We start from the raw sequence: 13,223 nt of genomic DNA, 5'->3' as shown, positions 1-13,223 counted from the left end.
AAGGACGGTTACCTATACTACCTTGTGTCTGATGAGGTGGGTCTGCACTGCAAAATTTCTGCAGTATTTTATATTTAGCATCACTTAACTGGAAACAAGTTGATCTTTGCCTTTATATTTCTGTTCCTTTCATCTCTGAAGGGCAATTCAAAACTACTGGAACTGATGAGAAACCATATTGTTTCCTCTGCTCAGGTTTGTGTTTCTGCTTGGAGAATGTAGTAGGAATGTGGTGTTCCTTCTGTATAGCATATTGAATCTTTTCACATGATGCTACCAAACATCTTTTTCTGTAATTACACTCATGTCTTATTTTCTTGCATTGAAATCAGCTGAGTGTTAGCTACATCATCTCAAGTGCGCAGACTGTGTCCATGGCTAATCAAGTTCTAGCGTTTAACATCACCCTTGTTGTGAGTACTCAAGAATTTTCACACTTCATTTCATGTAACACTTCACCAGGAAATGTTGGCATTGCTAAAATTTATGAGAAGGAGTCAGTCAACAAACACACACATGCTGACCACCTCTAGCTGAATTTACAGTTATTCAAATAGGAATGTCTGGTACACTGTGTGATTAAACATACTGTACCATCCAACAAACACCACAAAAATGTAGAAAAGCTATTAGCTTTTTGTCTGTTCTGGCATGTCAGTTATTCCCATTTATTATTCGGTCATAAAGTCTCTGGCTGATTCTCATTCATGTTTAGGTATGTAAGTAGTGTTTGTGTTGGATGGACATTTCCCAATATGGTTTCTGCTCATAATCAGGGTCAAATTTTGATCAACGGGGTAGCAGTGGTTGAGACAGATGTTGAGGCAAAGAATGGACGTCTCTATTCGCTAGATGAGATTCTAATCCCGCCCACCATAGAACCCATCCTCCCTCATCGGTGTGACATTACTGAAAATGTTAAATATAAGGTGAGTTTTGGCCATGCATCTAGAAGTTACGTTTGATTTAAATCTGCAGAATCCCACATCATCTAAGAAAAAAAGCTACTATTGCTTGTTGGAGTGAGAGCTTCTGTGGAAGACCATTTTGTCTTTTGTCTCCAGGGTCTGTGTGTGAGCTGTTCATCAGTCACCAGGTCCACCTGTCCAACAGGTGTCTCAATGGTAAGAAGATGCCTTCTTCATAACTTTTATTATTGTACGCCGACTGAAGTTATATAATTCAAAACATTTTATCATTAACAGGTTTACAGAGGATTTACAAATACCTAGTAATCATTATAGCTGCATGTTTGTCTGAGTGATGGAAAAGAGTTTAAGGTTGATTGTGTTTGAGGTTTTTAGTGTCTATCTCAAGGTGCATATCTAAATTATCTGTGTATATCTACATTTCTCTCCCTTGTGGCTCTTGTGTGAAGAACACGTTTTCCAGGGGCTGTGTGTACATGAAAAAGTCTCTAGACCTGAATGTTCCTGTTCTGGCCTGTATTGCAGTGAGTACCATACTGTGAGTATGAGAACCAACACCAATCACTTCATGTGTCCCAGATCTGCTCTAGCAAGCATTGCAGCAGCCTTATAGGAGCTGGTCATCGAAATGTCAGTTTCAACAATAATACAATACAATACAATAACCCAAAGTTTCTGGGACTGGTGAGACTGGGTTCATTATTAGGCTTTACCTCCACAGATTCAACATGCCAACTTCTTTGTTTCATTTATAATAAGAGAAAATCCAGCAAACGCATGTGCAGCAGTTCGGTCTTACACACTTACATATACTCAGGGCACAAAGTCACACTGTCATAAAATAAACCTCCAGTAGATACGTTTATCCCTGAATCTTGACACTAATTACTTAAGAGCAGAGTAGATTTGTACATTGTACATCTACAGTACTATGTACATCTACAGCATTTTGGGTGTTTTGTATTAAAACTGAAGCTAAAGTAGAACATGATGTCTCTCTTTCTCCATGTTGTGAAGACCCCACAATGCTGTAAAGGCTTTTTTGGATCAGACTTTTCCCTTTGGCCTGGTGGATTCACTGCCCCCTGCTCCTCTCATGGCATGGTACACACACACACACACACACACACACACACACACACACACACACACATACATGTGTGCACATAGGCACACCCCACTTCACAACTCTCCCTTTGTTTCAGTGCTTCGAGGGTATAGGTGGCAATGGCACTTGTCAGTGTGAGCCCAACTTCAAAGGGTCCCATTGCCAGTACTGTGCTCACCCCAACAAATACGGCCCATCCTGTGACCAAAGTGCGACTCAAGAAGCATCGGAGTACCCTCCCATATCCATAGATCAGATCCATCTTTATCAGCCTCGACTGTCATAAGAGCTTCAGTAATCTCCCTTCACCTCTCTTTCCTGTACCCCGGCCTTCTGGTGTGTGCAGGGCATGTGTGACAACCGCCAAGAAGCCCACGGCACGTGTAAGTCAGGCTCCTGCAAGCCAGGTTTCTCTGGGCAGCTCTGTGATAAGCACACCCAGCCCTGCAGGCCCAAGCAGCCGTACCACGCCCATGCTGACTGTGTCTACAGCGAAGGAGAGCTCATGTGAGTGCCCCACCTTTGCCCCGTCCTTAATCTGCCCTTAACCCCACCCTTACACTACCGTTAACCAACTTGAGTGGTTAGAGAAGCAGGAGGGAAAGCTCCACCCTGGGACTTGGTAGTGATGTTTAAAGGCAAGTAAGACTTTTCTTCTTTTAGTCAAGGGTTGTAATAGGTTTGGTTTCGGTTAAGATAGAAGTAAGGCTGGTTTTTTTTATTCACTTCATCATATGGTATGAAGATGTGAAGGAACAAATTTTTCCAGTCAGGGAGGGGTGTGTTTAATTTTACTTGTGTATCTTTGTTCAAGGTGTGTGTGTAAGCTGGGTTTCAAAGGGAATGGATTCCTGTGTGTGGAGAGCGACCCGTGTACTTCACCTCCCAACGTAGGCTGCAGTAACAACGTAGGTCAAGAAAGCATTTGTGTGTGTTGGTCCGCGCACACATGTGTGAATGCGTGTGTGTGTTTCTGAATGTCTTTGTTCTCTCTCTCTCAGGCTAGGTGTATAAAAACTGTACCAGGCACCCGCAGGTGTGAGTGTCTGAAGGGGTGGAAAGAGGATGGAGATGAATGCCAGCCTGTCAATAACTGTGTGGAGCCCTCTAGAGGCGGGTGCCATCCTAACGTGTCATGCGTCCACGTAGGCCCAGGACAGGTGAGACAGGCTGCTGCTTAACCCAGACACTCAGTCCAGCACAGACTCTAGACTAAGGGCACTTGCACAGCATATTGTGTCATGGATGTTGCCTTAGAGCCACTTTTGCCTACTCTACATCAGTCCTTTGTACATTTCTCCAATGTTCCATACATCCATCCATCCAGACAATCATTCAGCCTCTGTGTTTGCTGAGCTTGTCAGTCATTCTTTCTATTTTTTTCCAAAATTACTGTATGTGCAAGAAGAATTACCATGGAAATGGGAAAGATTGTGAGGCTATCAATCAGTGTATAGATCAAATGAGAGGATGTCATCAGCATGTTAGTGTGACACACACACACACACCAACACCTACACATTCCAAGCAATTTCATTTAAAAAAAAGGCTGTAATGAAGGGGATTTTCTCACTGAGTATATTATTCATTAGACCACCAGAGTGGCTGGAGCTAAAATTGTATCAGCAGACATTGTTGCCAAGAGTGGACTCATTCACCTGATCGACATAGCAAGTATTAAAAAAAAACCCTCAGAAATGCAGTGGAATCCTCGTACTGTTATGTAGTGGAAATGATAGACTGGTGTTTCTTTGCCAGGTTCTCATCTCTGATCGTAAGCTGAGCGAAGGTTTACTTGAGGTGCTGAACCAGAGACCACAGTTCTCTCTCTTCAGGGACATGCTTCTTGTGGGTATCCCCTAATGCTCTTCTTGTAGGTCTGTCATACTGCCAGTCTCTCACAGGGAAGGATATGATTGTCTCTCCTTAGCTTTTATGGTGTAAGCATCATTAACATGATTAAATTGAGCTTTTCTGGTGCTTTAGAAATTCAACTTGACTGAGGAAATGGAGAGCGCCTCTGGTTTTACATTGTTCGCACCTACGGACAGTGCTATTACTGAATATCTGAAGAACACCGGTGAAAGCTCATTGGTACTGTACACACACACACACACACACACACACGTTTGATGTTTGTTTATATGTGATAGTGTGTGATTTCTCCAAACTAGGACCTGAATGTGACACGTTACCACATTGTGCTGGGTGACACCCTGAGGCAGGCGGACCTGCAGGATGGCCTGTACAAAGACACCATGCTGGGTTTCTCCTATCAGATAGGCATTTTCTGCAAAGACAGTAACGTAGGTCGACTCTTTACCCCTGTGAACGGGGAAATCATAGGAACATATGGGATGTAGGAGAGATGTGCGTTAAACCACCCAGTACCCATGAGAACAGCTACTCTGTTCCCAGTCAGTTGTGGAAAATGGAGCCTAAATGCTCACAGACATGCAGACAGACACTCACAGACAGAGACTCAAAGACACTCACAGACCCACACAAACATGTCTCCGTCTTCCCACAGTAACGCTAGTGAATGAGGAACAGTCGAACCCTTTCATACAAAGAGGGCATCGAGAGCCGCACACTTAATAAATCTCTCTCTCTCCTTCTGTCTTTCCTTCTCAGTGGTGGGTGAATAAGGCTCTGGTGACTGCTACAGACATTTTGACTTCTAAGGGGATCATCCATGAAGTGTCTGCTGTACTGAAGGTGCCCAGGAACCGCTGTGACACAGTGCCCACCAAGATCGTCCAGGTGATTCCCTCTGCTGTGCACAGCTCTCCCAGACTCTCTCACCCGCCGCACGCCTTCACAGGCAACAGGGCAGACCCACTTTGCTGAGCTGTTTGTCAGGCATGAGTTTGTGATCTTCTGGAATAACACTGTATGCAGGGGCAGTGCATGGACTGCTTTCACCCAACCGAGAGCCGTTGTCCCCCTGGAACCCAGCAAGTATTCACGGTAAAATCAATGGCACATCTCTAAAACAAGCTATTCATCTGAAACACACACATTAATTACTTTATGTGCCACTGTTTACAACCATAATCTAGTCAGTTTAACCAAACATTAGTTTAGCTTTTTAAATCCATTCAGTGCTCATTTGGGAGTGTGGCTGTGTTTCATAGATGTGGCTAATGGTATTTTTACATTTACATTACATTTACTGTTTTTACATTTAAATTTCCATTTTTACATTTTTGCATTGAATTCAATATTATGTTCTTGTTCATATAATTTTGTTTTTATCGGTGTCACTGTATTGTTAATAAGACTTCAGTCTCAGCTGGGTTTTCTGGGTAAAATGAACATTTAAATGGAGCAGACTGATATGTCCTGATTTTGTCTCTTTTTTTTTGCCCAAAGTCCATAAAAAGGACCAAATGTGCATATAGCAGGAGGAAACACGGGATGTTCATTGGCTGTGAGGCTTCCTGTCAAAAACGGACCATCGTACGTGAGATTTTTAAATTCCTTTCTTCTGTAAGTTGTTTAAATGATGGTGCTGAATTTTGCACATGTTGGATTGAGTATGTTTTAACACTGATGTGATTTTACTGTTATTTTGTCATCATTAAGTTTTGATTGGAGGGAGGTTCCCTCTCTTGTTTTCTCTCCCTCCCTCTCTGTAGGTAAGGAAGTGTTGCGAGGGCTTTTATGGTGTTAACTGTGAGCGCTGTCCAGGACCAGAAGGCCAGCCCTGTTTTGGTAACGGTGTGTGTGTGGACGGTATTAATGGTACAGGAGCGTGTCGGTGCAACCCTGGCTTTAACGGCACAGCCTGCGAGTCCTGCCAGACGGCTGGTTGTCTACTGAACGTAGCAGATAATTCATATTACTGTAGATGTGCAGCTGGTTACCAGGGCAACGGTACATACTGTACAGATAGGTAGTGGTTTAAAGCTTTGCCCCTTGTCACGTTACAAAGTGAAATTTGAGACGCGGCTCTGTTTGTATTTGTGTGTGGGTGTGTGTTTCCTCAGCGGTGAACGCTTGCGCGAAGGATAATGGCGGATGCTCCTCCAGCGCTGTGTGTAAGATAAGTATCCCAGGACGCAGGAAGTGTGTGTGTAACCCAGGTTATGCAGGGGATGGAAAAGTGTGTGTGTGTAAGTCTGACATGTCTCAGTTTCAGTTGTGATGTTTCTTGAGTGTGCATGTTTGTGTGCATGCTTGAGTGTGCATGTGTGTGTGTGTGTGTGTGTGTGTGTGTGTGTGTGTGTGTGTGTGTGTGTGTGTGTGTGTTTGGGCACTGTAATGTGCTGTTCGGGCCAGTGTACTGTCCATTCCTTTGTGCGTCATGTTGATGACTTTGGCCCTCTCATTCTCCAGCAATCAATCCATGTCTGGACAGTAGTGGAAGCTGCAGTGCTTATGCAGACTGTGTACACACAGGCCCAAACAAGGTTTGTTCCCCGACCAAGTGCATGCGGATGTGCATCTGTGCTTGGTTTTCATATGTGTAACCTAGGGGTCGTAAGGGCAGCACAAAACAATCAAAACCCTGCCATTAAGCAATCTAACAAGCAGAGCATTACAGGCTAAGAACACTTGAGAGAGTGAACATAAGACTTACAGCTTAACGCCAAATACAACAGGGGAGTATACAAGCAACCAAGGGAATGGACAGCTAAAGAGGACTACTTAGAGGAGGAGTAAAGAACACCTCCCAGGAGGAGCAAGGAGCCAAAACCAAAGCAGGAGGTGTATGGTTAGGTAGAAAGACCCGAGAGGTGCCAACACCAAAGACAAAAAAGACAGAGGAGATCCTGACAGAATGCTAGAGTATTGCTTTTTAGTAGATTCACAACAACAACAACTATGACTACTATTACTACTACTGCTACTACTACTACTACAAATACTTATTCTAATACTAAAACTAATGCTACTACTAGTACTTCTATTAATACTAATACTACTACTATTATTAATACTAATACTTCTAAAACTAATATTAACTTATGTAACAAACTTAACTTATGAACCAGCTTCTGATTCTCAGTAATGGAGGCTGCAACCCAGTTGGTTTTAAATACCTGAATTTGACTTCAATCGCAAAAATTAAGTGAAGAAATAAAAGCACTGTTCACTATGCTTTCAGACAGCATGTGTGTGCAAAGCAGGCTACTCTGGAAATGGACAGCAGTGTAATCCTATCAATTTGTGTTACAAGGTAAGAAAGCCTCTGGACTAAGCCCAGCACAGCAAAACCCATTTGCCGGTAAAATGCACTCAGCAGACTATCTTGTACTTACACTCACTAGATATTAGGTACAGAGTGTTATCATGCACAGGAGTGTTGCTGGGGTTTTTACATGTGGAACTGAGATCCACCGACCAAAATTAACCAGTCAGCTGCAGCCTTGTAAATCATACCATTAATCAAGAGTTTAATGATGGCCAACATAAACTATGTACAGCAACCAGATATTCAGTCTCTAACTGTGCACTGGCCATTTCTACCTTAAAGTGGCGATCAACTAACTAACTGATATTTTAGGACCTCTCCTAAAGTGTTCTGGATCATATTAAGAAGTCTGGAGTTCCCTTTGTCCAGATAGGTAGTAATGAAGACAGCTGTAATGTGGAATCCCCAGGGATCTGTTCTTGGTCCACTTTTATTTAAGCTATACATGCTCCGATTAGGCCAGTTCTACAACACAATAAGATTTCCTATCAATGTTATGCAGATGACACACACATATACACTTAGTTCTCTCACTGGATGATTATCCTAATAGACACTCTGTCTCTGTTTGTAGCACATAAATAACTGAATGACAGAATTTCCTGAAAGTAAATAAAGACAAAACAGAGGTTATGATATTTGACAACAGAGCAGAGAATCTCTAAATTGTTCCCCATCGTGAATCTAGGGATCTAAAAATGTAGTAAGAAATCTCAGCCTTAGAAAGTTCTTGGAGATCTAATAGACCCAGGACTGACCTTTACTGGCCATATCAAATGAATATTAAGAAACTATAAGGGTATTAAGAAAGGCTTAATGTTCCAACAAGACCTTGGACACTTTTGCGTGATTTTATCTCCAACCAGGTTGACTAATACCAGTTGACTACTAGTATATATTTTGTGGGATCCAGGCTTCCCCAGGCCAGCTTGAAGACGTAGTCCCTCCAGAATGTCCTTGGTCTACCCATAGTCCTCCTCCCTGTTGGCCATGTTTGGTATACCTACGGCAGGAGGTGACCACATGGCATCCTTATCAGATGCCTGAACCACTTCAACTGGCTGTTCTTAACAGCAGCTCTGCTTTACGCTCCTCCAAAGTTCATGAGCAGGTTATGGTTGGGAAATAGTAAATTGAGAACTTGAATTTATAGCTCAGCTCCATCTTCACAGCTACAGTCTGCCACAGTGACCACATTACAGAAATTGCTGAACTTATCCTATGGTTGATATCACAATTCCTCTTGCCATCACTTGTGACCTGAGTTACTTAAACTCATCCACTTGGGGTCAGGTTCTCGCCCAGAGAGAGTGCGCCACTCTTTCCCAGGAGATCACCATGTCCTTCAACTTGCCTCCTTTTCTGCTTAATGGTGTCCCTCACTGTTAAAGTCCACAACTGGGTTTTTGGGTTGACGCTATACCAGGCACTGAAAAAGATTTAGCCACAATGAACCTGCTTCCACAATGGAGATTTTGAACAGAGTCCACCCATACTCAGTGTCCCCAATTACTCCAGAAAGTACAAGAAGCTCTCTTCAAATCATTTGGGAAAGTGTTTCCAAGCAGACCCTCACTATATGTTTGGGGCTACCAGGTCTGACCGAGAATGTTCCCTGCCATCTGATCCAATTCAGCACCAGATTGTGATCTATTGACAGCTACACACCTCTCCACATGAGTGTTCAAAACATGGCCTCAGGTCAGATGAAACAACCACAAAGTTAATCACTGACCTTTGTCCCAAGGTGCTCTGATAATATGTACACTTATGAGCAGCTTTGTGTTCAGACTTTGTCTTTGTTGTACACCAGTTATGGATAGTACAGAAGTCAAAAAACATCCCGCCTCTTGCTTCAGATTGGGCAGAACATTCCTCCCAGTCAATCCTCTCAAGGTTTCCCAGTCATTGCCTACCATATTTGTTTTGTAATAAAATACTGTCTGTAATAATATTTGTTCAGAATATCAACTTTCTTTGGTTTGTACTAGGGAAACCCTGCAAGAATGAAGGTTCTCACATTGTTTCTCTATTTGAGTGAAATATAAGTAACTGTATGGAAAATTGTTTATTTCATGGCCATCAGGGTGAAATTGTAGGGTTGAGGCTAAATGTGTAATCTACACTTTATCTGCTTTACCTCAGATAAGACCGTTGGGGTCTTCCACTACCGTTCTCCACTGGGAGTGTACAAACTCAACTACACACAGGCCCAGGAGGCCTGCAAGCAGGAGGGAGGCACTATTGCTACATACACACAACTGTCCTATGCTCAGCAGGTGGGTGTAGATGCAAGTAGGCACACTGAGCATCTGAGCAAGAGATAGAGATAGCTGTGTGGTATGTTTGACGTCCTATCTGTGGGCCACGCAGGCTGGGTACAGTCTGTGTTCTGCCGGATGGCTCGAACAGGAGCGCGTGGCCTATCCCATGAGCTATTCCCACCTCAAATGTGGCTTTGGTCATGTGGGCATCGTGGACTACGGCAAACAAACTGACCTGAGCAGGACCTGGGACACGTTCTGCTACCGGCCAAAGGGTAAGACCATGCAGCTTATGACGGTGTATGACAAACATAAAACATGTTAAACATGTTAAACCCCATAGTTCAACTATGACTCCAAACTCAAACCATAACCTCAGCCTCAAACCATAATCCCCATATTTAACTATAACACCAACCTTAAACCTTAATTTCAACTTCAAGCCAAACTATACTGAGCCTCAAGTTTGCATTTAATACAACAATCTATGCTGTTAAATATAGATGGTGTGTGTGTGTGTGTGTGTGGGTGTGTGTGTGTGTGTGTGTGTGTGTGTGTGTGTGTGTGTGTGTGTGTACGCGCGTGCATGTTTATTTATTTGTTAATATTATTGTTTTACCAGATGTGAAATGTGAGTGTAAGATGGGGTACATTGGTGATGGATACACTTGCACTGGAAACCTGCTACAGGTTCTCTACTCCAAGCCCAACTTTTCCAACTTTATGTCAGTGAGTATAACAGCTTACAAGCTGCATGAAAAACATGTTCTGCACTTTCCAAACAGAATCCCTGGAGTATTGAAGAAAACACTCCTGAGTAAACTGCATTACAGCCAGTTTGTTGTTACCAGAACATATTACTTCTGGTTTTATCAGAGTAGTTCTTGAGGACTAGCATTCTATGCTGTGTACATTGATGCACTGATATCAGATGCACTCATATCAGACTGTTGCCACCAGATTTGGCTCTGATGTTCCCCAGTAACTGACACTGACTGGTCTCATAAATTATTCCCATCCCCAGCAAATCTTGAATTGCTCCAGAACTTCAGCATCAGGTCAAGAGTTTGTGAGGCGTCTCAGCAACATAACCACCCAGTCCACCCTGTTTGTGCCTGATAATGACGGTCTCTATGAGAACGAGGTATTTTCGTCCTCTCCATACCACACAGATGTCTGCATTCTTCATGAGTCAAGATTAAAGGTGTTTCACACTCCCCCTCTCTCTGGAATAGACACTGTCCTACAGGGATTTAGAGCACCACCTGCTGGATGGGAGAGCTCTGGTGCTGCAAGCTCTCATTAACGTCAGCCATGTTCGAATACATCTGGGACATACACTCAGTGTGAAAGGGGTCCTAGCCTGCAGAGCCCCCAGACACTGGTAAATATTTAAATAATTTATGCTACATTATAGTTAGTGGATGTTCTAAACAATTACATTTACTTCAAGTCTAAATCAGGCATGCACAATGTCTCCTGAAAACTGTGTTAGTGGATGCAAATAATTACCAACAAAGTTTAACAAATCCTTTCTGCCTCCAGGCTTCCTCTGGATATGTCAATGACCGTTACATTACCGAATCTGACATTTTTGCATCCAATGGGATCATCCATGTGATGCATGGACCACTGAAAGCTCCACCCCCTTCGGCCCCTCCCTCCACCCCGCCCACAAGGCAGGGATGGGCATCGGTGTTCTGTTACTCGTCATCCTTATCGTGGCTGGAGCATTTGTGGCCTACCATTTCTACACCCAGCAATCCAAGCCTTTCCAGTTCCACTACTTCAAGGTTAGTGTGGACACGGTGCATCACAAGATAGCAACATGTTTTTAATATGCAAACAGAAAAATTATTCCAAACATGTGAAGAAAGATTTAATAAAAGGAAAATGAATTAGACTGTTAGTGTGTATATGCAGTATGCAAATATGTGTGTTTGGATTTCAGGAAGATGAGAATGAAGACAGCAGCCCTTCCACACCTGCCCCAACTGACCCCCACCTCCCAGCACATGAGGTAAGTAAAAGAATTAGTTACAGATTACAGTTATGCATAATTACAGTTACAGACTGACGAGCAGCAGGTGGTTGCCAGTGGCTCTTATGATCTTCTGCAGGATAGCTGAAGAGTTGTGGGATCTCACTCAGACACTCTCCGTACAGCTCAGAGCCTGAACTGCTGTAGAGCAGCAGGACACTCAAGTGCTGCAGTACTTTAGAAGACCATAAGAGGGCCAAAGAAAAAAAGAACAAAGATTGAATGGCAGTTTCATAAAGCTGAACTGAAATGAACTGGACATTGACGACCCAGTAAAATGGGAAGTACTTTTGTGATTATGTGTGTAAAACTGTTTACGTCTCTGTGTGCATGTGTTGTGTGGTTGAATGTTTACATGTTTGTCAAGTTTATGTTCATGTTACCACTACATGTACAAATAAACAAACAAAAGAATTTGTATCAGTTGTGATTCATAAACTCTAAGGGATATTTAACTGAACACAAATTTCTAATCAGCTGGATAAGTTGAGACAAAAGTCGAGGCTATAATGTCCCCCTAGCCCTTCTGCCACTGTCTTCTCATATGTGTAGCCTGGTCCAGAATCCAACACTGCACACAGTCTGTGATTTGGGAACAAGCCAGAATGGTGCAAGTTTCAGATACTCTGGACTGGGTTATAACAGGGTTATAAATACAAGTCTTATCTGATAGAAAAAAGTGTGTATTTAGTCTTTGATGCATTTTGAAAGCTGTATTCAAAATCCTTTTAGAATACAATAATACTCTCTATGCCATTATCACTTGTTCTCTTTCTCTCTTGGTTTATTTTAAAAACTGATCATTGAAGAATAGAGCATTTATTATGTGTTTTTAGTGAGGGCGAATTTTTCTCACTTTTTTCTGTCAGTAGAATAAAATATGTTTCACCGCCGTAATTATAAAATTTATAATCCTCTTCTGCCATCTTGTGGATGAATCATGTATTACAGTTATACGGCAAAAATGATTTTGTCATATCTTATCATTTATCTATATAAAGGTTTTTAAAACTTTTAAATTGAATTGTAATAAAACATATATTCTAAAGTCTTTATTAAATTATCTACTGTTTTACTATTTTGCAGTCATATTTTCATTATTATATGCTTCCTTTCAAATAACTGAAAACCAAGCGTCATCTTTCTCACTTTAGGCTATTAAAATATAAGTCTTTGGATGTTTATTCTATTCAATTTAGTTTATTTCGAGTAATAAACTAGTGCTTTGAGTGATAAACTAGTGTCTTTCTAAATCTGTAACCTTACCCAAACTAGCTGTGTGTTTGTCTGTCAGATACAGTATTAATCAGTGTTTAGATCAGCTCTGCGCAGGTGGCATTAAAGCTGAATCTACACTGAATGCTTCCTCTCTCTGAAATCAGTCTCCTGTATGCTGGTGACTTTCTCACCACACTCTCCTCAGTCAGACGCCTCTAGACACGAGAGGTGGAGTTCTGTTCATCCGCGCTGACGTTCTTTTGATATATATGGAGTAAGTCAAACATGCATCCTCTGATTTGTCACTGGAGAATGTTTGATGATTTCCCCTTCTCTGTCTAATAAGGTAACAGTGATTGTGATTGGCAACTGTGAGGAGCTCTCTCTCTCTCTCTCTCTTTCTCTCTCTCTCTCTCTCTCTCTCTCTCTCTCTCTCTCTCTATAGGGGGCTGAGGGGAAACAG

At 42.3% G+C, this 13,223-nt stretch overlaps 5 long non-coding RNA genes across 6 annotated transcripts; all 5 read left to right on the top strand.

Moving 5' to 3' along the window:
• On the top strand, positions 1 to 394 carry LOC118241670. Its single transcript, XR_004776297.1, has 3 exons — positions 1 to 36; positions 142 to 195; positions 333 to 394. It is a non-coding gene; the product is annotated as an uncharacterized LOC118241670 (long non-coding RNA).
• A 459-nt stretch (positions 395 to 853) lies between these two features.
• On the top strand, positions 854 to 1,419 carry LOC118241668. The gene is made up of 3 exons (XR_004776295.1): positions 854 to 929; positions 1,065 to 1,124; positions 1,379 to 1,419. It is a non-coding gene; the product is annotated as an uncharacterized LOC118241668 (long non-coding RNA).
• Positions 1,420 to 3,745: 2,326 nt separating this feature from the next.
• LOC118241660 lies at positions 3,746 to 4,225 on the top strand. The gene is made up of 3 exons (XR_004776283.1): positions 3,746 to 3,885; positions 4,024 to 4,131; positions 4,212 to 4,225. It is a non-coding gene; the product is annotated as an uncharacterized LOC118241660 (long non-coding RNA).
• Positions 4,226 to 4,787: 562 nt separating this feature from the next.
• On the top strand, positions 4,788 to 5,720 carry LOC118241655. The gene is made up of 4 exons (XR_004776276.1): positions 4,788 to 4,800; positions 4,939 to 5,007; positions 5,413 to 5,499; positions 5,679 to 5,720. It is a non-coding gene; the product is annotated as an uncharacterized LOC118241655 (long non-coding RNA).
• A 3,987-nt stretch (positions 5,721 to 9,707) lies between these two features.
• LOC113569032 lies at positions 9,708 to 10,824 on the top strand. 2 transcript variants are annotated; one of them, XR_004776275.1, is made up of 3 exons: positions 9,708 to 9,776; positions 10,526 to 10,645; positions 10,737 to 10,824. It is a non-coding gene; the product is annotated as an uncharacterized LOC113569032 (long non-coding RNA). The 2 variants fall into 2 exon arrangements; XR_004776274.1 differs by lacking the exon at positions 9,708 to 9,776 and adding an exon at positions 10,153 to 10,230.
• The last annotated feature ends 2,399 nt before the right edge of the window (positions 10,825 to 13,223 follow it).

Source organism: Electrophorus electricus, chromosome 7, assembly GCF_013358815.1.
Source record: "Electrophorus electricus isolate fEleEle1 chromosome 7, fEleEle1.pri, whole genome shotgun sequence".
NCBI lineage: Eukaryota > Metazoa > Chordata > Actinopteri > Gymnotiformes > Gymnotidae > Electrophorus > Electrophorus electricus.
Note: the sequence above shows the minus strand (reverse complement) of the source record. Positions and strands in the feature narration are given on the sequence as shown.